Source organism: Schistocerca gregaria, chromosome 3, assembly GCF_023897955.1.
Source record: "Schistocerca gregaria isolate iqSchGreg1 chromosome 3, iqSchGreg1.2, whole genome shotgun sequence".
NCBI lineage: Eukaryota > Metazoa > Arthropoda > Insecta > Orthoptera > Acrididae > Schistocerca > Schistocerca gregaria.
The window spans coordinates 264,283,885-264,307,295 of NC_064922.1; the positions used below are offsets into that span (position 1 = coordinate 264,283,885).

The 23,411-nt window shown below is 50.6% G+C and overlaps 1 protein-coding gene and 3 non-coding genes across 5 annotated transcripts in view; 2 read left to right on the plus strand and 2 right to left on the minus strand.

Moving 5' to 3' along the window:
- LOC126354142 (uncharacterized) overlaps positions 1-23,411 on the minus strand; it is a 285,667-nt gene that overhangs the window by 131,491 nt on the left and 130,765 nt on the right. The gene's annotated exons all lie outside the window — the stretch shown is intronic.
- Positions 6,503-6,577, minus strand: Trnal-caa (transfer RNA leucine (anticodon CAA)). Its single transcript has one exon. It is a non-coding gene; the product is annotated as a tRNA-Leu (tRNA).
- On the plus strand, positions 17,370-17,444 carry Trnas-cga (transfer RNA serine (anticodon CGA)). The gene has a single exon. It is a non-coding gene; the product is annotated as a tRNA-Ser (tRNA).
- Positions 19,176-19,250, plus strand: Trnas-cga (transfer RNA serine (anticodon CGA)). The gene has a single exon. It is a non-coding gene; the product is annotated as a tRNA-Ser (tRNA).

Sequence of the window (23,411 nt, forward strand, 5' to 3'; positions counted from 1 at the left end):
CTGAGTGAAAATGACAGCTGCACCAATGCAATAGTCTTTTATATCTTGTGTACGCTATACTGCCGCCATTTGCATATGCGGATACCGCTGTCCCATGACTTTTGCCACCTCAGTATATTTTGTTTTGGAACTTCCTGTTCATTTTAGTTTTAGTATGTTTTTATCCCTTTTGACCTATTTCAGCCAGATTCACTCAAGACAATGTAACTACAAATACTATGCGACCACAACGGGCGGTTTGTGAGCTATTGTTAGTGTCTTTTGTATCCTCTGAAATATATATGTTTTTAGACATCAGCGTAACTTACATTTACACGATTCTTAATTTTAGTCATAAGACACGTCGTAATTCTGACGCAGGGCTTGTCTGACGTCCTGTGAATAACGTCACTAGCCCTAGAAAAATGGCTGTAGTCTCACCTGAATAAGGTTCTTTTTTAACAACAGCATATGCGTCTGCAGTTGTTGTGGAGAGAGTCTTGGCAGATACTTTACCAGACGACCGATGTGGATGAGATTCCCAGATGGCGCTGCACTATTTTTGCTTATATTGAATGATGTAGATGATGATGATGTTTGGTTTGTGGAGCGCTCAACTGTGCGGTCATCAGCGCCCGTACACATTCACAATCTGAACACAATCCAGTCTCGCCACTTTTTCATGAATGACGAGAACAACACGAACACCCAGTCCTCGTGCAGTGAAAATCCCCAACCCGGCTGGGAATCGAACCCGGGACCCCGTGGTCCAGAGGTAGCAATGCTGGCCACTAGACCACGAGCTGCAGACTCCTAGATTGAATGTGACAACACTGACTCACTGCGGCAGCAAAGTATGTCGATTCCTTGTTGCTTATGAACAAAACAGTGATAAACTAAGATTATTCGAAGTGTGTGTCATTTATAACGCTAAAAGTTTACCTCAAATACACATCTGAACCTGTCGACCTGCAACCATGCCCATCAATCGATTACAAGACAAGATAAGTAAATCCACGGGAGGTCGTGGATTTTTGGTGTGTTAGTGAAGCTCTGGAATTATCCGCGAATTAAAATAAACGACAAGTAGACGTGAATCTCAGTTTCGAATGATAATCGGCATACGATCATACGGAGCCTCCTTACAGAAATGCGATTCGCTCGAAGTGCTTTTGTCTAATAAAGGGTGTTTATAAATGAATATCGGGGTTTTAACGCTTTATAATATTTATTACATTAAACTTACCGTTATAAATGATATTTCAAATGAAAGAGCAACTCAAACAGTTTTACCAAGATGCTTATAAATGTATATAAATGCATAGCGAAGTACGCGATTGGTTGAACTTCACTGTACCCAAGCGCTGCGTAGGCCGCAAGGGGCCCAATGACTGGTCTAGCTTTGCATGGCCTCCACTTTCCCCGACCTAACGCCATGCGATTTTTTCCTTTGGGCCTTCATCAAGCATCGTGTGTACGTGCCTCCGCCACCAGCAGACCTCCCTGAATTAAGAAAACGGATTGAAGCAGGCGTTGCTACAATCATTGAAGAAACACTTATCAACGTTTGGGAAGAACTCGGCTATAGACTTGATGTGTGCCGTGTGGCCAATGGTGCTCACATTGAACATTTGTAAGGTTCGTGGTAAAACTGTTTGAGTTGATTTTTCATTGGACATATCATTTATAACTATAAGTTTAATATAATAAATGTTATAAAGCGTTAAAACCGCGATATTCATTTATAAACACCCTGTACATTACATGTGCTATACTGGGTAGCGATCGCTCAGCAGAAACAAAAGTCAAGATCATACTACCCCAAAGATAAATAACACAAAGTTCATAATTGGCATAAAAAAAGGGGTCATCAGATAGGGCTATCAATACGGCTATATTATTTGCTGGAGATACTTCTGGCTACTGAAAAATATTGTTATTGGACGATCGTAAACAAATGCAGATAAACTTGGAAAAAATTTCCGCTAGGTATAGCGATGGATATACGTAGCATAATGTCTATAAAAAAATAAGGAATCGGACATTACCCGATTACAAGATTATTGGTAAACTGCCGGAGCTTCTGGTACTGGGGGGGAGGGGGGGGATCAATATTAAAAACCAGGTGAGTTGGGACAAATATTGAAATCACTGTTGCCTTTCACGACTGGCGTTTACCTCAGTTAAAATGTCCGGCCTGAGAGGCCTCGGACAGCATATGCGAGTAGAACTATTCTCCGACGTCTCGTCTTCGACTGCTGGAATCATCTTCAGAGGAAATGCGGCTACTGCATCAAAGGCTCGAGGGGCTCCTCAATGGATACTGCTGCATAAAGGGCATCACCAAATAATTTAATGAATGTTTATGAACGGCAGAAGATGTACGACATCCACTAGCGGCATCTGGAATATACACTCCTGGAAATTGAAATAAGAACACCGTGAATTCATTGTCCCAGGAAGGGGAAACTTTATTGACACATTCCTGGGGTCAGATACATCACATGATCACACTGACAGAACCACAGGCACATAGACACAGGCAACAGAGCATGTACAATGTCGGCACTAGTACAGTGTATATCCACCTTTCGCAGCAATGCACGCTGCTATTCTCCCATGGAGACGATCGAAGAGATGCTGGATGTAGTCCTGTGGAACGGCTTGCCATACCATTTCCACCTGGCGCCTCAGTTGGACCAGCGTTCGTGATGGACGTGCAGACCGCGTGAGACGACGCTTCATCCAGTCCCAAACATGCTCAATGGGGGACAGATCCGGAGATCTTGCTGGCCAGGGTAGTTGACTTACACCTTCTAGAGCACGTTGGGTGGCACGGGATACATGCGGACGTGCATTGCCCTGTTGGAACAGCAAGTTTCCTTGCCGGTCTAGGAATGGTAGAACGATGGGTTCGATGACGGTTTGGATGTACCGTGCACTATTCAGTGTCCCCTCGACGATCACCAGAACTGTACGGCCAGTGTAGGAGATCGCTCCCCACACCATGATGCCGGGTGTTGGCCCTGTGTGCCTCGGTCGTATGCAGTCCTGATTGTGGCGCTCACCTGCACGGCGCCAAACACGCATACGACCATCATTGACACCAAGGCAGAAGCGACTCGTATCGCTGAAGACGACACGTCTCCATTCGTCCCTCCATTCACGCCTGTCGAGACACCACTGGAGGCGGGCTGCACGATGTTGGGGCGTGAACGGAAGACGGCCCAACGGTGTGCGGGACCGTAGCCCAGCTTCATGAAGACGGTTGCGAATGGTCCTCGCCGATACCCCAGGAGCAACAGTGTCCCTAATTTGCTGGGAAGTGGCGGTGCGGTCCCCTACGGCACTGCGTAGGATCCTACGGTCTTGGCGTGCATCCGTGCGTCGCTGCGGTCCGGTCCCAGGTCGACGGGCACATGCACCTTCCGCCGACCACTTGCGGCAACATCGATGTACTGTGGAGACCTTACGCCCCACGTGTTGAGCAATTCGGCGGTACGTCCACCCGGCCTCCCGCTTGCCCACTATACTCCCTCGCTCAAAGTCCGTCAACTGCACATACGGTTCACGTCCACGCTGTCGCGGCACGCTACCAGTGTTAAAGACTGCGATGGAGCTCCGTATGCCACGGCAAACTGGCTGACACTGACGGCGGCGGTGCACAAATGCTGCGCAGCTAGCGCCATTCGACGGCCACCACCGCGGTTCCTGGTGTGCCCGCTGTGCCGTACGTGTGATCATTTCTTGTACAGCCCTCTCGCAGTGTCCGGAGCAAGTATGGTGGGTCTGACACACCGGTGTCAATGTGTTCTTTTTTCCATTTCCAGGAGTGTATAAAACTGCACATCATTATGGGCATCACGAATAGATGTCTTGACACCAGAGTTGTCTCCTGGGACATACTGACATATCGGCCGTATCAGAACCTCTTTTCTGAGATGGAAACCACAAAGTAAAATACAGTGAGGTGGGCGTTTTAGCAAAGACAATGCATTATCACGAGCGCATTTGTAGACAGGCCTTAACGATTAACAAACACCTTAATAATATTAACAAAGAAAGGTGTGCATCACGTGACTAATGGTGGTGCCGTCTAAGCACTTCTGTCAATTGGCAGGACCAAAGCAGTAGTTTAACGTATCAATCACGCTCTCTCATAATTAGAGAAGACGAATGGTGGACAGGTTTTTGAAGGGTATGGGAAAGTGCAGTGCAATGGAAATAGTGTAAACGGCTCTAGTGCTACCACAACTAAAGTACTCCTTCAGAGATTTTCAAGTAGGCAAGGGGGTAAACATCGAAAGAATTCACAGACTGCTACGATCGTAACTGATCAGTATGGCTAATGTTCATTGCATGTATGGGACAGTACCCTTGTATCAATTTCTAGGGCTCGGGCGATAAAAATAAATTCTGAGCTGCTGGCCGCGGTGGTCTCGCGGTTCTAGGCGCGCAGACCGGAACCGTGCGACTGCTACGGTCGCAGGTTCGAATCCTGCCTCGGGCATGGATGTGTGTGATGTCCTTAGGTTAGTTAGGTTTAAGTAGTTCTAAGTTCTAGGGGACTAATGACCACAGCAGTTGATTCCCATAGTGCTCAGAGCCATTTGAACCCCTTATGAGCTCTCTTCAGTCGTACCCCAAGTCCAACTTATCCATTTCATCTAGGTGTACATCTGCATCAATAATCCACAAGACACCTGATGGTGTGTGGAGGAGGGTACTTCTGGTACCACTAATTGACCCCCTTTCCTGTTCCACTCGCGAATGGCTCCCGTAACGAATGATTCTCGCTAAGCCTCTGTAGTAGCTCTAACTTCTCGAATTTTTCATCGTAGCTATTCGCGATATGTATGTCGTGGGCAGTATTATGTAGTCAGACTCTTTCCGGAACGTACTATCTAGAAACTTCAATAGTAAACCTCTCCTTGATGCACAATGCCTCTATTGTAGCGTCTGCCACTAGAATTTGTTTAACATCTCTTTAACGCTCATAATGTCGTGTGATGAATTTCAGTATCTACAGACAAATTCCAGGTTTCTGACCCAACAATTTACCTGTGCTCTAAGGGTTTTTCTACGTACCATGTATACGCTGATAAGTCATAACATTTCTTCATAGTACGACAACGGCCTTGCCGCAGTTATAACACTGGTTCCCGTCATATCACCGAAGTTAAGCACTGTCAGGCTTGATTAGAACTTGCATGGGTCATCCTCTGGGTCTACCGAGCGCTCTTGGCAACAGGGGTGCTCTCAGCCCTTGTGAGACCAATGGAAGAGCTACTTCACTGAGAAGTAGCGGCTCCGATCACGAAAACTGACAACGGCCAGGAGAGTGGTGTGCTGACCACATGCCTCTCCCGTATCCGTACCCAGTGACGCCTAAGGACTGAGGATGACACGACAGCCAGTCGGTGCCACTGGGCCTGCAAGATCTGTTCGAAGGGTGCGAATAGTGGCAGTTGGCCCTAAATAACTAAACGTGTCAGGTCATCCACATAAGTGCTAAAAGGAACTTGTTAAATTGGTTATACGATAAATCAGTCTAGAATGAGATTTTCACTCTGCACCGGAGTGTGCGCTGATATGAAACTTCCTGGCAGATTAAAACTGTGTGCCCGACCGAGACTCGAACTCGGGACCTTTGCCTTTCGCGGGCAAGTGCTCTACCAACTGAGCTACCGAAGCACGACTCACGCCCGGTACTCACAGCTTTACTTCTGCCAGTACCTCGTCTCCTACCTTCCAAACTTTACAGAAGCTCTCCTGCGAACCATGCAGAACTAGCACTCCTGAAAGTAAGGATACTGAGGAGACATGGCTTAGCCACAGCCTAGGGGATGTTTCCAGAATGAGATTTTCACTCTGCACCGGAGTGTGCGCTGATATGAAACTTCCTGGCAGATTAAAACTGTGTGCCCGACCGAGACTCGAACTCGGGACCTTTGCCTTTCGCGGGCAAGTGCTCTACCAACTGAGCTACCGAAGCACGACTCACGCCCGGTACTCACAGCTTTACTTCTGCCAGTACCTCGTCTCCTACCTTCCAAACTTTACAGAAGCTCTCCTGCGAACCATGCAGAACTAGCACTCCTGAAAGTAAGGATACTGAGGAGACATGGCTTAGCCACAGCCTAGGGGATGTTTCCAGAATGAGATTTTCACTCTGCACCGGAGTGTGCGCTGATATGAAACTTCCTGGCAGATTAAAACTGTGTGCCCGACCGAGACTCGAACTCGGGACCTTTGCCTTTCGCGGGCAAGTGCTCTACCAACTGAGCTACCGAAGCACGACTCACGCCCGGTACTCACAGCTTTACTTCTGCCAGTACCTCGTCTCCTACCTTCCAAACTTTACAGAAGCTCTCCTGCGAACCATGCAGAACTAGCACTCCTGAAAGTAAGGATACTGAGGAGACATGGCTTAGCCACAGCCTAGGGGATGTTTCCAGAATGAGATTTTCACTCTGCACCGGAGTGTGCGCTGATATGAAACTTCTGGGCAGATTAAAACTGTGTGCCCGACCGAGACTCGAACTCGGGACCTTTGCCTTTTGCGGGCAAGTGCTCTACCAACTGAGCTACCGAAGCACGACTCACGCCCGGTACTCACAGCTTTACTTCTGCCAGTACCTCGTCTCCTACCTTCCAAACTTTACAGAAGCTCTCCTGCGAACCATGCAGAACTAGCACTCCTGAAAGTAAGGATACTGAGGAGACATGGCTTAGCCACAGCCTAGGGGATGTTTCCAGAATGAGATTTTCACTCTGCACCGGAGTGTGCGCTGATATGAAACTTCCTGGCAGATTAAAACTGTGTGCCCGACCGAGACTCGAACTCGGGACCTTTGCCTTTCGCGGGCAAGTGCTCTACCAACTGAGCTACCGAAGCACGACTCACGCCCGGTACTCACAGCTTTACTTCTGCCAGTACCTCGTCTCCTACCTTCCAAACTTTACAGAAGCTCTCCTGCGAACCATGCAGAACTAGCACTCCTGAAAGTAAGGATACTGAGGAGACATGGCTTAGCCACAGCCTAGGGGATGTTTCCAGAATGAGATTTTCACTCTGCACCGGAGTGTGCGCTGATATGAAACTTCCTGGCAGATTAAAACTGTGTGCCCGACCGAGACTCGAACTCGGGACCTTTGCCTTTCGCGGGCAAGTGCTCTACCAACTGAGCTACCGAAGCACGACTCACGCCCGGTACTCACAGCTTTACTTCTGCCAGTACCTCGTCTCCTACCTTCCAAACTTTACAGAAGCTCTCCTGCGAACCATGCAGAACTAGCACTCCTGAAAGTAAGGATACTGAGGAGACATGGCTTAGCCACAGCCTAGGGGATGTTTCCAGAATGAGATTTTCACTCTGCACCGGAGTGTGCGCTGATATGAAACTTCCTGGCAGATTAAAACTGTGTGCCCGACCGAGACTCGAACTCGGGACCTTTGCCTTTCGCGGGCAAGTGCTCTACCAACTGAGCTACCGAAGCACGACTCACGCCCGGTACTCACAGCTTTACTTCTGCCAGTACCTCGTCTCCTACCTTCCAAACTTTACAGAAGCTCTCCTGCGAACCATGCAGAACTAGCACTCCTGAAAGTAAGGATACTGAGGAGACATGGCTTAGCCACAGCCTAGGGGATGTTTCCAGAATGAGATTTTCACTCTGCACCGGAGTGTGCGCTGATATGAAACTTCCTGGCAGATTAAAACTGTGTGCCCGACCGAGACTCGAACTCGGGACCTTTGCCTTTCGCGGGCAAGTGCTCTACCAACTGAGCTACCGAAGCACGACTCACGCCCGGTACTCACAGCTTTACTTCTGCCAGTACCTCGTCTCCTACCTTCCAAACTTTACAGAAGCTCTCCTGCGAACCATGCAGAACTAGCACTCCTGAAAGTAAGGATACTGAGGAGACATGGCTTAGCCACAGCCTAGGGGATGTTTCCAGAATGAGATTTTCACTCTGCACCGGAGTGTGCGCTGATATGAAACTTCCTGGCAGATTAAAACTGTGTGCCCGACCGAGACTCGAACTCGGGACCTTTGCCTTTCGCGGGCAAGTGCTCTACCAACTGAGCTACCGAAGCACGACTCACGCCCGGTACTCACAGCTTTACTTCTGCCAGTACCTCGTCTCCTACCTTCCAAACTTTACAGAAGCTCTCCTGCGAACCATGCAGAACTAGCACTCCTGAAAGTAAGGATACTGAGGAGACATGGCTTAGCCACAGCCTAGGGGATGTTTCCAGAATGAGATTTTCACTCTGCACCGGAGTGTGCGCTGATATGAAACTTCCTGGCAGATTAAAACTGTGTGCCCGACCGAGACTCGAACTCGGGACCTTTGCCTTTCGCGGGCAAGTGCTCTACCAACTGAGCTACCGAAGCACGACTCACGCCCGGTACTCACAGCTTTACTTCTGCCAGTACCTCGTCTCCTACCTTCCAAACTTTACAGAAGCTCTCCTGCGAACCATGCAGAACTAGCACTCCTGAAAGTAAGGATACTGAGGAGACATGGCTTAGCCACAGCCTAGGGGATGTTTCCAGAATGAGATTTTCACTCTGCACCGGAGTGTGCGCTGATATGAAACTTCCTGGCAGATTAAAACTGTGGGCCCGACCGAGACTCGAACTCGGGACCTTTGCCTTTCGCGGGCAAGTGCTCTACCAACTGAGCTACCGAAGCACGACTCACGCCCGGTACTCACAGCTTTACTTCTGCCAGTACCTCGTCTCCTACCTTCCAAACTTTACAGAGGCTCTCCTGCGAACCATGCAGAACTAGCACTCCTGAAAGTAAGGATACTGAGGAGACATGGCTCAGCCACAGCCTAGGGGATGTTTCCAGAATGAGATTTTCACTCTGCACCGGAGTGTGCGCTGATATGAAACTTCCTGGCAGATTAAAACTGTGTGCCCGACCGAGACTCGAACTCGGGACCTTTGCCTTTCGCGGGCAAGTGCTCTACCAACTGAGCTACCGAAGCACAGGTCCCGAGTTCGAGTCTCGGTCGGGCACACAGTTTTAATCTGCCAGGAAGTTTCATATCAGCGCACACTCCGGTGCAGAGTGAAAATCTCCTTCTGGAAATATCCCCTAGGCTGTGGCTAAGCCATGTCTCCTCAGTATCCTTACTTTCAGGAGTGCTAGTTCTGCATGGTTCGCAGGAGAGCTTCTGTAAAGTTTGGAAGGTAGGAGACGAGGTACTGGCAGAAGTAAAGCTGTGAGTACCGGGCGTGAGTCGTGCTTCGGTAGCTCAGTTGGTAGAGCACTTGCCCGCGAAAGGCAAAGGTCCCGAGTTCGAGTCTCGGTCGGGCACACAGTTTTAATCTGCCAGGAAGTTTCATATCAGCGCACACTCCGGTGTGGAGTGTAAATCTCATTCTGGAAACATCCCCTAGGCTGTGGCTAAGCCATGTCTCCTCAGTATCCTTACTTTCAGGAGTGCTAGTTCTGCATGGTTCGCATGAGAGCTTCTGTAAAGTTTGGAAGGTAGGAGACGAGGTACTGGCAGAAGTAAAGCTGTGAGTACCGGGCGTGAGTCGTGCTTCGGTAGCTCAGTTGGTAGAGCACTTGCCCGCGAAAGGCAAAGGTCCCGAGTTCGAGTCTCGGTCGGGCACACAGTTTTAATCTGCCAGGAAGTTTCATATCAGCGCACACTCCGGTGCAGAGTGAAAATCTCATTCTGGAAACATCCCCTAGGCTGTGGCTAAGCCATGTCTCCTCAGTATCCTTACTTTCAGGAGTGCTAGTTCTGCATGGTTCGCAGGAGAGCTTCTGTAAAGTTTGGAAGGTAGGAGACGAGGTACTGGCAGAAGTAAAGCTGTGAGTACCGGGCGTGAGTCGTGCTTCGGTAGCTCAGTTGGTAGAGCACTTGCCCGCTAAAGGCAAAGGTCCCGAGTTCGAGTCTCGGTCGGGCACACAGTTTTAATCTGCCAGGAAGTTTCATATCAGCGCACACTCCGGTGCAGAGTGAAAATCTCATTCTGGAAACATCCCCTAGGCTGTGGCTAAGCCATGTCTCCTCAGTATCCTTACTTTCAGGAGTGCTAGTTCTGCATGGTTCGCAGGAGAGCTTCTGTAAAGTTTGGAAGGTAGGAGACGAGGTACTGGCAGAAGTAAAGCTGTGAGTACCGGGCGTGAGTCGTGCTTCGGTAGCTCAGTTGGTAGAGCACTTGCCCGCGAAAGGCAAAGGTCCCGAGTTCGAGTCTCGGTCGGGCACACAGTTTTAATCTGCCAGGAAGTTTCATATCAGCGCACACTCCGGTGCAGAGTGAAAATCTCATTCTGGAAACATCCCCTAGGCTGTGGCTAAGCCATGTCTCCTCAGTATCCTTACTTTCAGGAGTGCTAGTTCTGCATGGTTCGCAGGAGAGCTTCTGTAAAGTTTGGAAGGTAGGAGACGAGGTACTGGCAGAAGTAAAGCTGTGAGTACCGGGCGTGAGTCGTGCTTCGGTAGCTCAGTTGGTAGAGCACTTGCCCGCGAAAGGCAAAGGTCCCGAGTTCGAGTCTCGGTCGGGCACACAGTTTTAATCTGCCAGGAAGTTTCATATCAGCGCACACTCCGGTGCAGAGTGAAAATCTCATTCTGGAAACATCCCCTAGGCTGTGGCTAAGCCATGTCTCCTCAGTATCCTTACTTTCAGGAGTGCTAGTTCTGCATGGTTCGCAGGAGAGCTTCTGTAAAGTTTGGAAGGTAGGAGACGAGGTACTGGCAGAAGTAAAGCTGTGAGTACCGGGCGTGAGTCGTGCTTCGGTAGCTCAGTTGGTAGAGCACTTGCCCGCGAAAGGCAAAGATCCCGAGTTCGAGTCTCGGTCGGGCACACAGTTTTAATCTGCCAGGAAGTTTCATATCAGCGCACACTCCGGTGCAGAGTGAAAATCTCATTCTGGAAACATCCCCTAGGCTGTGGCTGAGCCATGTCTCCTCAGTATCCTTACTTTCAGGAGTGCTAGTTCTGCATGGTTCGCAGGAGAGCTTCTGTAAAGTTTGGAAGGTAGGAGACGAGGTACTGGCAGAAGTAAAGCTGTGAGTACCGGGCGTGAGTCGTGCTTCGGTAGCTCAGTTGGTAGAGCACTTGCCCGCGAAAGGCAAAGGTCCTGAGTTCGAGTCTCGGTCGGGCCCACAGTTTTAATCTGCCAGGAAGTTTCATATCAGCGCACACTCCGGTGCAGAGTGAAAATCTCATTCTGGAAACATCCCCTAGGCTGTGGCTAAGCCATGTCTCCTCAGTATCCTTACTTTCAGGAGCGCTAGTTCTGCATGGTTCGCAGGAGAGCTTCTGTAAAGTTTGGAAGGTAGGAGACGAGGTACTGGCAGAAGTAAAGCTGTGAGTACCGGGCGTGAGTCGTGCTTCGGTAGCTCAGTTGGTAGAGCACTTGCCCGCGAAAGGCAAAGGTCCCGAGTTCGAGACTCGGTTGGGCACACAGTTTTAATCTGCCAGGAAGTTTCATATCAGCGCACACTCCGGTGCAGAGTGAAAATCTCATTCTGGAAACATCCCCTAGGCTGTGGCTAAGCCATGTCTCCTCAGTATCCTTACTTTCAGGAGTGCTAGTTCTGCATGGTTCGCAGGAGAGCTTCTGTAAAGTTTGGAAGGTAGGAGACGAGGAACTGGCAGAAGTAAAGCTGTGAGTACCGGGCGTGAGTCGTGCTTCGGTAGCTCATTTGGTAGAGCACTTGCCCGCGAAAGGCAAAGGTCCCGAGTTCGAGTCTCGGTCGGGCACACAGTTTTAATCTGCCAGGAAGTTTCATATCAGCGCACACTCCGGTGCAGAGTGAAAATCTCATTCTGGAAACATCCCCTAGGCTGTGGCTAAGCCATGTCTCCTCAGTATCCTTACTTTCAGGAGTGCTAGTTCTGCATGGTTCGCAGGAGAGCTTCTGTAAAGTTTGGAAGGTAGGAGACGAGGAACTGGCAGAAGTAAAGCTGTGAGTACCGGGCGTGAGTCGTACTTCGGTAGCTCAGTTGGTAGAGCACTTGCCCGCGAAAGGCAAAGGTCCCGAGTTCGAGTCTCGGTCGGGCACACAGTTTTAATCTGCCAGGAAGTTTCATATCAGCGCACACTCCGGTGCAGAGTGAAAATCTCATTCTGGAAACATCCCCTAGGCTGTGGCTGAGCCATGTCTCCTCAGTATCCTTACTTTCAGGAGTGCTAGTTCTGCATGGTTCGCAGGAGAGCTTCTGTAAAGTTTGGAAGGTAGGAGACGAGGTACTGGCAGAAGTAAAGCTGTGAGTACCGGGCGTGAGTCGTGCTTCGGTAGCTCAGTTGGTAGAGCACTTGCCCGCGAAAGGCAAAGGTCCCGAGTTCGAGTCTCGGTCGGGCCCACAGTTTTAATCTGCCAGGAAGTTTCATATCAGCGCACACTCCGGTGCAGAGTGAAAATCTCATTCTGGAAACATCCCCTAGGCTGTGGCTAAGCCATGTCTCCTCAGTATCCTTACTTTCAGGAGTGCTAGTTCTGCATGGTTCGCAGGAGAGCTTCTGTAAAGTTTGGAAGGTAGGAGACGAGGTACTGGCAGAAGTAAAGCTGTGAGTACCGGGCGTGAGTCGTGCTTCGGTAGCTCAGTTGGTAGAGCACTTGCCCGCGAAAGGCAAAGGTCCCGAGTTCGAGACTCGGTTGGGCACACAGTTTTAATCTGCCAGGAAGTTTCATATCAGCGCACACTCCGGTGCAGAGTGAAAATCTCATTCTGGAAACATCCCCTAGGCTGTGGCTAAGCCATGTCTCCTCAGTATCCTTACTTTCAGGAGTACTAGTTCTGCATGGTTCGCAGGAGAGCTTCTGTAAAGTTTGGAAGGTAGGAGACGAGGAACTGGCAGAAGTAAAGCTGTGAGTACCGGGCGTGAGTCGTGCTTCGGTAGCTCATTTGGTAGAGCACTTGCCCGCGAAAGGCAAAGGTCCCGAGTTCGAGTCTCGGTCGGGCACACAGTTTTAATCTGCCAGGAAGTTTCATATCAGCGCACACTCCGGTGCAGAGTGAAAATCTCATTCTGGAAACATCCCCTAGGCTGTGGCTAAGCCATGTCTCCTCAGTATCCTTACTTTCAGGAGTGCTAGTTCTGCATGGTTCGCAGGAGAGCTTCTGTAAAGTTTGGAAGGTAGGAGACGAGGAACTGGCAGAAGTAAAGCTGTGAGTACCGGGCGTGAGTCGTGCTTCGGTAGCTCAGTTGGTAGAGCACTTGCCCGCGAAAGGCAAAGGTCCCGAGTTCGAGTCTCGGTCGGGCACACAGTTTTAATCTGCCAGGAAGTTTCATATCAGCGCACACTCCGGTGCAGAGTGAAAATCTCATTCTGGAAACATCCCCTAGGCTGTGGCTAAGCCATGTCTCCTCAGTATCCTTACTTTCAGGAGTGCTAGTTCTGCATGGTTCGCAGGAGAGCTTCTGTAAAGTTTGGAAGGTAGGAGACGAGGAACTGGCAGAAGTAAAGCTGTGAGTACCGGGCGTGAGTCGTGCTTCGGTAGCTCAGTTGGTAGAGCACTTGCCCGCGAAAGGCAAAGGTCCCGAGTTCGAGTCTCGGTCGGGCACACAGTTTTAATCTGCCAGGAAGTTTCATATCAGCGCACACTCCGGTGCAGAGTGAAAATCTCATTCTGGAAACATCCCCTAGGCTGTGGCTAAGCCATGTCTCCTCAGTATCCTTACTTTCAGGAGTGCTAGTTCTGCATGGTTCGCAGGAGAGCTTCTGTAAAGTTTGGAAGGTAGGAGACGAGGTACTGGCAGAAGTAAAGCTGTGAGTACCGGGCGTGAGTCGTGCTTCGGTAGCTCAGTTGGTAGAGCACTTGCCCGCGAAAGGCAAAGGTCCCGAGTTCGAGTCTCGGTCGGGCACACAGTTTTAATCTGCCAGGAAGTTTCATATCAGCGCACACTCCGGTGCAGAGTGAAAATCTCATTCTGGAAACATCCCCTAGGCTGTGGCTAAGCCATGTCTCCTCAGTATCCTTACTTTCAGGAGTGCTAGTTCTGCATGGTTCGCAGGAGAGCTTCTGTAAAGTTTGGAAGGTAGGAGACGAGGTACTGGCAGAAGTAAAGCTGTGAGTACCGGGCGTGAGTCGTGCTTCGGTGGCTCAATTGGTAGAGCACTTGCCCGCGAAAGGCAAAGGTCCCGAGTTCGAGTCTCGGTCGGGCACACAGTTTTAATCTGCCAGGAAGTTTCATATCAGCGCACACTCCGGTGCAGAGTGAAAATCTCATTCTGGAAACATCCCCTAGGCTGTGGCTAAGCCATGTCTCCTCAGTATCCTTACTTTCAGGAGTGCTAGTTCTGCATGGTTCGCAGGAGAGCTTCTGTAAAGTTTGGAAGGTAGGAGACGAGGTACTGGCAGAAGTAAAGCTGTGAGTACCGGGCGTGAGTCGTGCTTCGGTAGCTCAGTTGGTAGAGCACTTGCCCGCGAAAGGCAAAGGTCCCGAGTTCGAGTCTCGGTCGGGCACACAGTTTTAATCTGCCAGGAAGTTTCATATCAGCGCACACTCCGGTGCAGAGTGAAAATCTCATTCTGGAAACATCCCCTAGGCTGTGGCTAAGCCATGTCTCCTCAGTATCCTTACTTTCAGGAGTGCTAGTTCTGCATGGTTCGCAGGAGAGCTTCTGTAAAGTTTGGAAGGTAGGAGACGAGGTACTGGCAGAAGTAAAGCTGTGAGTACCGGGCGTGAGTCGTGCTTCGGTAGCTCAGTTGGTAGAGCACTTGCCCGCGAAAGGCAAAGGTCCCGAGTTCGAGTCTCGGTTGGGCACACAGTTTTAATCTGCCAGGAAGTTTCATATCAGCGCACACTCCGGTGCAGAGTGAAAATCTCATTCTGGAAACATCCCCTAGGCTGTGGCTAAGCCATGTCTCCTCAGTATCCTTACTTTCAGGAGTGCTAGTTCTGCATGGTTCGCAGGAGAGCTTCTGTAAAGTTTGGAAGGTAGGAGACGAGGAACTGGCAGAAGTAAAGCTGTGAGTACCGGGCGTGAGTCGTGCTTCGGTAGCTCATTTGGTAGAGCACTTGCCCGCGAAAGGCAAAGGTCCCGAGTTCGAGTCTCGGTCGGGCACACAGTTTTAATCTGCCAGGAAGTTTCATATCAGCGCACACTCCGGTGCAGAGTGAAAATCTCATTCTGGAAACATCCCCTAGGCTGTGGCTAAGCCATGTCTCCTCAGTATCCTTACTTTCAGGAGTGCTAGTTCTGCATGGTTCGCAGGAGAGCTTCTGTAAAGTTTGGAAGGTAGGAGACGAGGAACTGGCAGAAGTAAAGCTGTGAGTACCGGGCGTGAGTCGTGCTTCGGTAGCTCAGTTGGTAGAGCACTTGCCCGCGAAAGGCAAAGGTCCCGAGTTCGAGTCTCGGTCGGGCACACAGTTTTAATCTGCCAGGAAGTTTCATATCAGCGCACACTCCGGTGCAGAGTGAAAATCTCATTCTGGAAACATCCCCTAGGCTGTGGCTAAGCCATGTCTCCTCAGTATCCTTACTTTCAGGAGTGCTAGTTCTGCATGGTTCGCAGGAGAGCTTCTGTAAAGTTTGGAAGGTAGGAGACGAGGTACTGGCAGAAGTAAAGCTGTGAGTACCGGGCGTGAGTCGTGCTTCGGTAGCTCAGTTGGTAGAGCACTTGCCCGCGAAAGGCAAAGGTCCCGAGTTCGAGTCTCGGTCGGGCACACAGTTTTAATCTGCCAGGAAGTTTCATATCAGCGCACACTCCGGTGCAGAGTGAAAATCTCATTCTGGAAACATCCCCTAGGCTGTGGCTGAGCCATGTCTCCTCAGTATCCTTACTTTCAGGAGTGCTAGTTCTGCATGGTTCGCAGGAGAGCTTCTGTAAAGTTTGGAAGGTAGGAGACGAGGTACTGGCAGAAGTAAAGCTGTGAGTACCGGGCGTGAGTCGTGCTTCGGTAGCTCAGTTGGTAGAGCACTTGCCCGCGAAAGGCAAAGGTCCCGAGTTCGAGTCTCGGTCGGGCACACAGTTTTAATCTGCCAGGAAGTTTCATATCAGCGCACACTCCGGTGCAGAGTGAAAATCTCATTCTGGAAACATCCCCTAGGCTGTGGCTAAGCCATGTCTCCTCAGTATCCTTACTTTCAGGAGTGCTAGTTTTGCATGGTTCGCAGGAGAGCTTCTGTAAAGTTTGGAAGGTAGGAGACGAGGTACTGGCAGAAGTAAAGCTGTGAGTACCGGGCGTGAGTCGTGCTTCGGTAGCTCAGTTGGTAGAGCACTTGCCCGCAAAAGGCAAAGGTCCCGAGTTCGAGTCTCGGTTGGGCACACAGTTTTAATCTGCCAGGAAGTTTCATATCAGCGCACACTCCGGTGCAGAGTGAAAATCTCATTCTGGAAACATCCCCTAGGCTGTGGCTAAGCCATGTCTCCTCAGTATCCTTACTTTCAGGAGTGCTAGTTCTGCATGGTTCGCAGGAAAGCTTCTGTAAAGTTTGGAAGGTAGGAGACGAGGAACTGGCAGAAGTAAAGCTGTGAGTACCGGGCGTGAGTCGTGCTTCGGTAGCTCATTTGGTAGAGCACTTGCCCGCGAAAGGCAAAGGTCCCGAGTTCGAGTCTCGGTCGGGCACACAGTTTTAATCAGCCAGGAAGTTTCATATCAGCGCACACTCCGGTGCAGAGTGAAAATCTCATTCTGGAAACATCCCCTAGGCTGTGGCTAAGCCATGTCTCCTCAGTATCCTTACTTTCAGGAGTGCTAGTTCTGCATGGTTTGCAGGAGAGCTTCTGTAAAGTTTGGAAGGTAGGAGACGAGGTACTGGCAGAAGTAAAGCTGTGAGTACCGGGCGTGAGTCGTGCTTCGGTAGCTCAGTTGGTAGAGCACTTGCCCGCGAAAGGCAAAGGTCCCGAGTTCGAGTCTCGGTCGGGCACACAGTTTTAATCTGCCAGGAAGTTTCATATCAGCGCACACTCCGGTGCAGAGTGAAAATCTCATTCTGGAAACATCCCCTAGGCTGTGGCTAAGCCATGTCTCCTCAGTATCCTTACTTTCAGGAGTGCTAGTTCTGCATGGTTCGCAGGAGAGCTTCTGTAAAGTTTGGAAGGTAGGAGACGAGGAACTGGCAGAAGTAAAGCTGTGAGTACCGGGCGTGAGTCGTGCTTCGGTAGCTCAGTTGGTAGAGCACTTGCCCGCGAAAGGCAAAGGTCCCGAGTTCGAGTCTCGGTCGGGCACACAGTTTTAATCTGCCAGGAAGTTTCATATCAGCGCACACTCCGGTGCAGAGTGAGAATCTCATTCTGGAAACATCCCCTAGGCTGTGGCTAAGCCATGTCTCCTCAGTATCCTTACTTTCAGGAGTGCTAGTTCTGCATGGTTCGCAGGAGAGCTTCTGTAAAGTTTGGAAGGTAGGAGACGAGGTACTGGCAGAAGTAAAGCTGTGAGTACCGGGCGTGAGTCGTGCTTCGGTGGCTCAGTTGGTAGAGCACTTGCCCGCGAAAGGCAAAGGTCCCGAGTTCGAGTCTCGGTCGGGCACACAGTTTTAATCTGCCAGGAAGTTTCATATCAGCGCACACTCCGGTGCAGAGTGAAAATCTCATTCTGGAAACATCCCCTAGGCTGTGGCTAAGCCATGTCTCCTCAGTATCCTTAGTTTCAGGAGTGCTAGTTCTGCATGGTTCGCAGGAGAGCTTCTGTAAAGTTTGGAAGGTAGGAGACGAGGTACTGGCAGAAGTAAAGCTGTGAGTACCGGGCGTGAGTCGTGCTTCGGTAGCTCAGTTGGTAGAGCACTTGCCCGCGAAAGGCAAAGGTCCCGAGTTCGAGTCTCGGTCGGGCACACAGTTTTAATCTGCCAGGAAGTTTCATATCAGCGCACACTCCGGTGCAGAGTGAAAATCTCATTCTGGAAACATCCCCTAGGCTGTGGCTAAGCCATGTCTCCTCAGTATCCTTACTTTCAGGAGTGCTAGTTCTGCATGGTTCGCAGGAGAGCTTCTGTAAAGTTTGGAAGGTAGGAGACGAGGTACTGGCAGAAGTAAAGCTGTGAGTACCGGGCGTGAGTCGTGCTTCGGTAGCTCAGTTGGTAGAGCACTTGCCCGCGAAAGGCAAAGGTCCCGAGTTCGAGTCTCGGTCGGGCACACAGTTTTAATCTGCCAGGAAGTTTCATATCAGCGCACACTCCGGTGCAGAGTGAAAATCTCATTCTGGAAACATCCCCTAGGCTGTGGCTAAGCCATGTCTCCTCAGTATCCTTACTTTCAGGAGTGCTAGTTCTGCATGGTTCGCAGGAGAGCTTCTGTAAAGTTTGGAAGGTAGGAGACGAGGTACTGGCAGAAGTAAAGCTGTGAGTACCGGGCGTGAGTCGTGCTTCGGTAGCTCAGTTGGTAGAGCACTTGCCCGCGAAAGGCAAAGGTCCCGAGTTCGAGTCTCGGTCGGGCACACAGTTTTAATCTGCCAGGAAGTTTCATATCAGCGCACACTCCGGTGCAGAGTGAAAATCTCATTCTGGAAACATCCCCTAGGCAGTGGCTGAGCCATGTCTCCTCAGTATCCTTACTTTCAGGAGTGCTAGTTCTGCATGGTTCGCAGGAGAGCTTCTGTAAAGTTTGGAAGGTAGGAGACGAGGTACTGGCAGAAGTAAAGCTGTGAGTACCGGGCGTGAGTCGTGCTTCGGTAGCTCATTTGGTAGAGCACTTGCCCGCGAAAGGCAAAGGTCCCGAGTTCGAGTCTTGGTCGGGCACACAGTTTTAATCTGCCAGGAAGTTTCATATCAGCGCACACTCCGGTGCAGAGTGAAAATCTCATTCTGGAAACATCCCCTAGGCTGTGGCTAAGCCATGTCTCCTCAGTATCCTTACTTTCAGGAGTGCTAGTTCTGCATGGTTTGCAGGAGAGCTTCTGTAAAGTTTGGAAGGTAGGAGACGAGGAACTGGCAGAAGTAAAGCTGTGAGTACCGGGCGTGAGTCGTGCTTCGGTAGCTCAGTTGGTAGAGCACTTGCCCGCGAAAGGCAAAGGTCCCAAGTTCGAGTCTCGGTCGGGCACACAGTTTTAATCTGCCAGGAAGTTTCATATCAGCGCACACTCCGGTGCAGAGTGAAAATCTCATTCTGGAAACATCCCCTAGGCTGTGGCTAAGCCATGTCTCCTCAGTATCCTTACTTTCAGGAGTGCTAGTTCTGCATGGTTTGCAGGAGAGCTTCTGTAAAGTTTGGAAGGTAGGAGACGAGGTACTGGCAGAAGTAAAGCTGTGGGTACCGGGCGTGAGTCGTGCTTCGGTGGCTCAGTTGGTAGAGCACTTGCCCGCGAAAGGCAAAGGTCCCGAGTTCGAGTCTCGGTCGGGCACACAGTTTTAATCTGCCAGGAAGTTTCATATCAGCGCACACTCCGGTGCAGAGTGAAAATCTCATTCTGGAAACATCCCCTAGGCTGTGGCTAAGCCATGTCTCCTCAGTATCCTTACTTTCAGGAGTGCTAGTTCTGCATGGTTCGCAGGAGAGCTTCTGTAAAGTTTGGAAGGTAGGAGACGAGGTACTGGCAGAAGTAAAGCTGTGAGTACCGGGCGTGAGTCGTGCTTCGGTAGCTCAGTTGGTAGAGCACTTGCCCGCGAAAGGCAAAGGTCCCGAGTTCGAGTCTCGGTCGGGCACACAGTTTTAATCTGCCAGGAAGTTTCATATCAGCGCACACTCCGGTGCAGAGTGAAAATCTCATTCTGGAAACATCCCCTAGGCTGTGGCTAAGCCATGTCTCCTCAGTATCCTTACTTTCAGGAGTGCTAGTTCTGCATGGTTCGCAGGAGAGCTTCTGTAAAGTTTGGAAGGTAGGAGACGAGGTACTGGCAGAAGTAAAGCTGTGAGTACCGGGCGTGAGTCGTGCTTCGGTAGCTCAGTTGGTAGAGCACTTGCCCGCGAAAGGCAAAGGTCCCGAGTTCGAGTCTCGGTCGGGCACACAGTTTTAATCTGCCAGGAAGTTTCATATCAGCGCACACTCCGGTGCAGAGTGAAAATCTCATTCTGGAAACATCCCTAGGCTGTGGCTAAGCCATGTCTCCTCAGTATCCTTACTTTCAGGAGTGCTAGTTCTGCATGGTTCGCAGGAGAGCTTCTGTAAAGTTTGGAAGGTAGGAGACGAGGTACTGGCAGAAGTAAAGCTGTGAGTACCGGGCGTGAGTCGTGCTTCGGTAGCTCAGTTGGTAGAGCACTTGCCCGCGAAAGGCAAAGGTCCCGAGTTCGAGTCTCGGTCGGGCACACAGTTTTAATCTGCCAGGAAGTTTCATATCAGCGCACACTCCGGTGCAGAGTGAAAATCTCATTCTGGAAACATCCCCTAGACTGTGGCTAAGCCATGTCTCCTCAGTATCCTTACTTTCAGGAGTGCTAGTTCTGCATGGTTCGCAGGAGAGCTTCTGTAAAGTTTGGAAGGTAGGAGACGAGGTACTGGCAGAAGTAAAGCTGTGAGTACCGGGCGTGAGTCGTGCTTCGGTAGCTCAGTTGGTAGAGCACTTGCCCGCGAAAGGCAAAGGTCCCGAGTTCGAGTCTCGGTCGGGCACACAGTTTTAATCTGCCAGGAAGTTTCATATCAGCGCACACTCCGGTGCAGAGTGAAAATCTCATTCTGGAAACATCCCCTAGGCTGTGGCTAAGCCATGTCTCCTCAGTATCCTTACATTCAGGAGTGCTAGTTCTGCATGGTTCGCAGGAGAGCTTCTGTAAAGTTTGGAAGGTAGGAGACGAGGTACTGGCAGAAGTAAAGCTGTGAGTACCGGGCGTGAGTCGTGCTTCGGTAGCTCAGTTGGTAGAGCACTTGCCCGCGAAAGGCAAAGGTCCCGAGTTCGAGTCTCGGTCGGGCACACAGTTTTAATCTGCCAGGAAGTTTCATATCAGCGCACACTCCGGTGCAGAGTGAAAATCTCATTCTGGAAACATCCCCTAGGCTGTGGCTAAGCCATGTCTCCTCAGTATCCTTACTTTCAGGAGTGCTAGTTCTGCATGGTTCGCAGGAGAGCTTCTGTAAAGTTTGGAAGGTAGGAGACGAGGTACTGGCAGAAGTAAAGCTGTGAGTACCGGGCGTGAGTCGTGCTTCGGTAGCTCAGTTGGTAGAGCACTTGCCCGCGAAAGGCAAAGGTCCCGAGTTCGAGTCTCGGTCGGGCACACAGTTTTAATCTGCCAGGAAGTTTCATATCAGCGCACACTCCGGTGCAGAGTGAAAATCTCATTCTGGAAACATCCCCTAGGCTGTGGCTAAGCCATGTCTCCTCAGTATCCTTACTTTCAGGAGTGCTAGTTCTGCATGGTTCGCAGGAGAGCTTCTGTAAAGTTTGGAAGGTAGGAGACGAGGTACTGGCAGAAGTAAAGCTGTGAGTACCGGGCGTGAGTCGTGCTTCGGTAGCTCATTTGGTAGAGCACTTGCCCGCGAAAGGCAAAGGTCCCGAGTTCGAGTCTCGGTCGGGCACACAGTTTTAATCTGCCAGGAAGTTTCATATCAGCGCACACTCCGGTGCAGAGTGAAAATCTCATTCTGGAAACATCCCCTAGGCTGTGGCTAAGCCATGTCTCCTCAGTATCCTTACTTTCAGGAGTGCTAGTTCTGCATGGTTCGCAGGAGAGCTTCTGTAAAGTTTGGAAGGTAGGAGACGAGGTACTGGCAGAAGTAAAGCTGTGAGTACCGGGCGTGAGTCGTGCTTCGGTAGCTCAGTTGGTAGAGCACTTGCCCGTGAAAGGCAAAGGTCCCGAGTTCGAGTCTCGGTTGGGCACACAGTTTTAATCTGCCAGGAAGTTTCATATCAGCGCACACTCCGGTGCAGAGTGAAAATCTCATTCTGGAAACATCCCCTAGGCTGTGGCTAAGCCATGTCTCCTCAGTATCCTTACTTTCAGGAGTGCTAGTTCTGCATGGTTCGCAGGAGAGCTTCTGTAAAGTTTGGAAGGTAGGAGACGAGGTACTGGCAGAAGTAAAGCTGTGAGTACCGGGCGTGAGTCGTGCTTCGGTAGCTCAGTTGGTAGAGCACTTGCCCGCGAAAGGCAAAGGTCCCGAGTTCGAGTCTCGGTCGGGCACACAGTTTAATCTGCCAGGAAGTTTCATATCAGCGCACACTCCGGTGCAGAGTGAAAATCTCATTCTGGAAACATCCCCTAGGCTGTGGCTAAGCCATGTCTCCTCAGTATCCTTACTTTCAGGAGTGCTAGTTCTGCATGGTTCGCAGGAGAGCTTCTGTAAAGTTTGGAAGGTAGGAGACGAGGTACTGGCAGAAGTAAAGCTGTGAGTACCGGGCGTGAGTCGTGCTTCGGTAGCTCAGTTGGTAGAGCACTTGCCCGCGAAAGACAAAGGTCCCGAGTTCGAGTCTCGGTCGGGCACACAGTTTTAATCTGCCAGGAAGTTTCATATCAGCGCACACTCCGGTGCAGAGTGAAAATCTCATTCTGGAAACATCCCCTAGGCTGTGGCTAAGCCATGTCTCCTCAGTATCCTTACTTTCAGGAGTGCTAGTTCTGCATGGTTCGCAGGAGAGCTTCTGTAAAGTTTGGAAGGTAGGAGACGAGGTACTGGCAGAAGTAAAGCTGTGAGTACCGGGCGTGAGTCGTGCTTCGGTAGCTCAGTTGGTAGAGCACTTGCCCGCGAAAGGCAAAGGTCCCGAGTTCGAGTCTCGGTCGGGCACACAGTTTTAATCTGCCAGGAAGTTTCATATCAGCGCACACTCCGGTGCAGAGTGAAAATCTCATTCTGGAAACATCCCCTAGGCTGTGGCTAAGCCATGTCTCCTCAGTATCCTTACTTTCAGGAGTGCTAGTTCTGCATGGTTCGCAGGAGAGCTTCTGTAAAGTTTGGAAGGTAGGAGACGAGGTACTGGCAGAAGTAAAGCTGTGAGTACCGGGCGTGAGTCGTGCTTCGGTAGCTCAGTTGGTAGAGCACTTGCCCGCGAAAGGCAAAGGTCCCGAGTTCGAGTCTCGGTCGGGCACACAGTTTTAATCTGCCAGGAAGTTTCATATCAGCGCACACTCCGGTGCAGAGTGAAAATCTCATTCTGGAAACATCCCCTAGGCTGTGGCTAAGCCATGTCTCCTCAGTATCCTTACTTTCAGGAGTGCTAGTTCTGCATGGTTCGCAGGAGAGCTTCTGTAAAGTTTGGAAGGTAGGAGACGAGGTACTGGCAGAAGTAAAGCTGTGAGTACCGGGCGTGAGTCGTGCTTCGGTAGCTCAGTTGGTAGAGCACTTGCCCGCGAAAGGCAAAGGTCCCGAGTTCGAGTCTCGGTCGGGCACACAGTTTTAATCTGCCAGGAAGTTTCATATCAGCGCACACTCCGGTGCAGAGTGAAAATCTCATTCTGGAAACATCCCCTAGGCTGTGGCTAAGCCATGTCTCCTCAGTATCCTTACTTTCAGGAGTGCTAGTTCTGCATGGTTCGCAGGAGAGCTTCTGTAAAGTTTGGAAGGTAGGAGACGAGGTACTGTCAGAAGTAAAGCTGTGAGTACCGGGCGTGAGTCGTGCTTCGGTAGCTCAGTTGGTAGA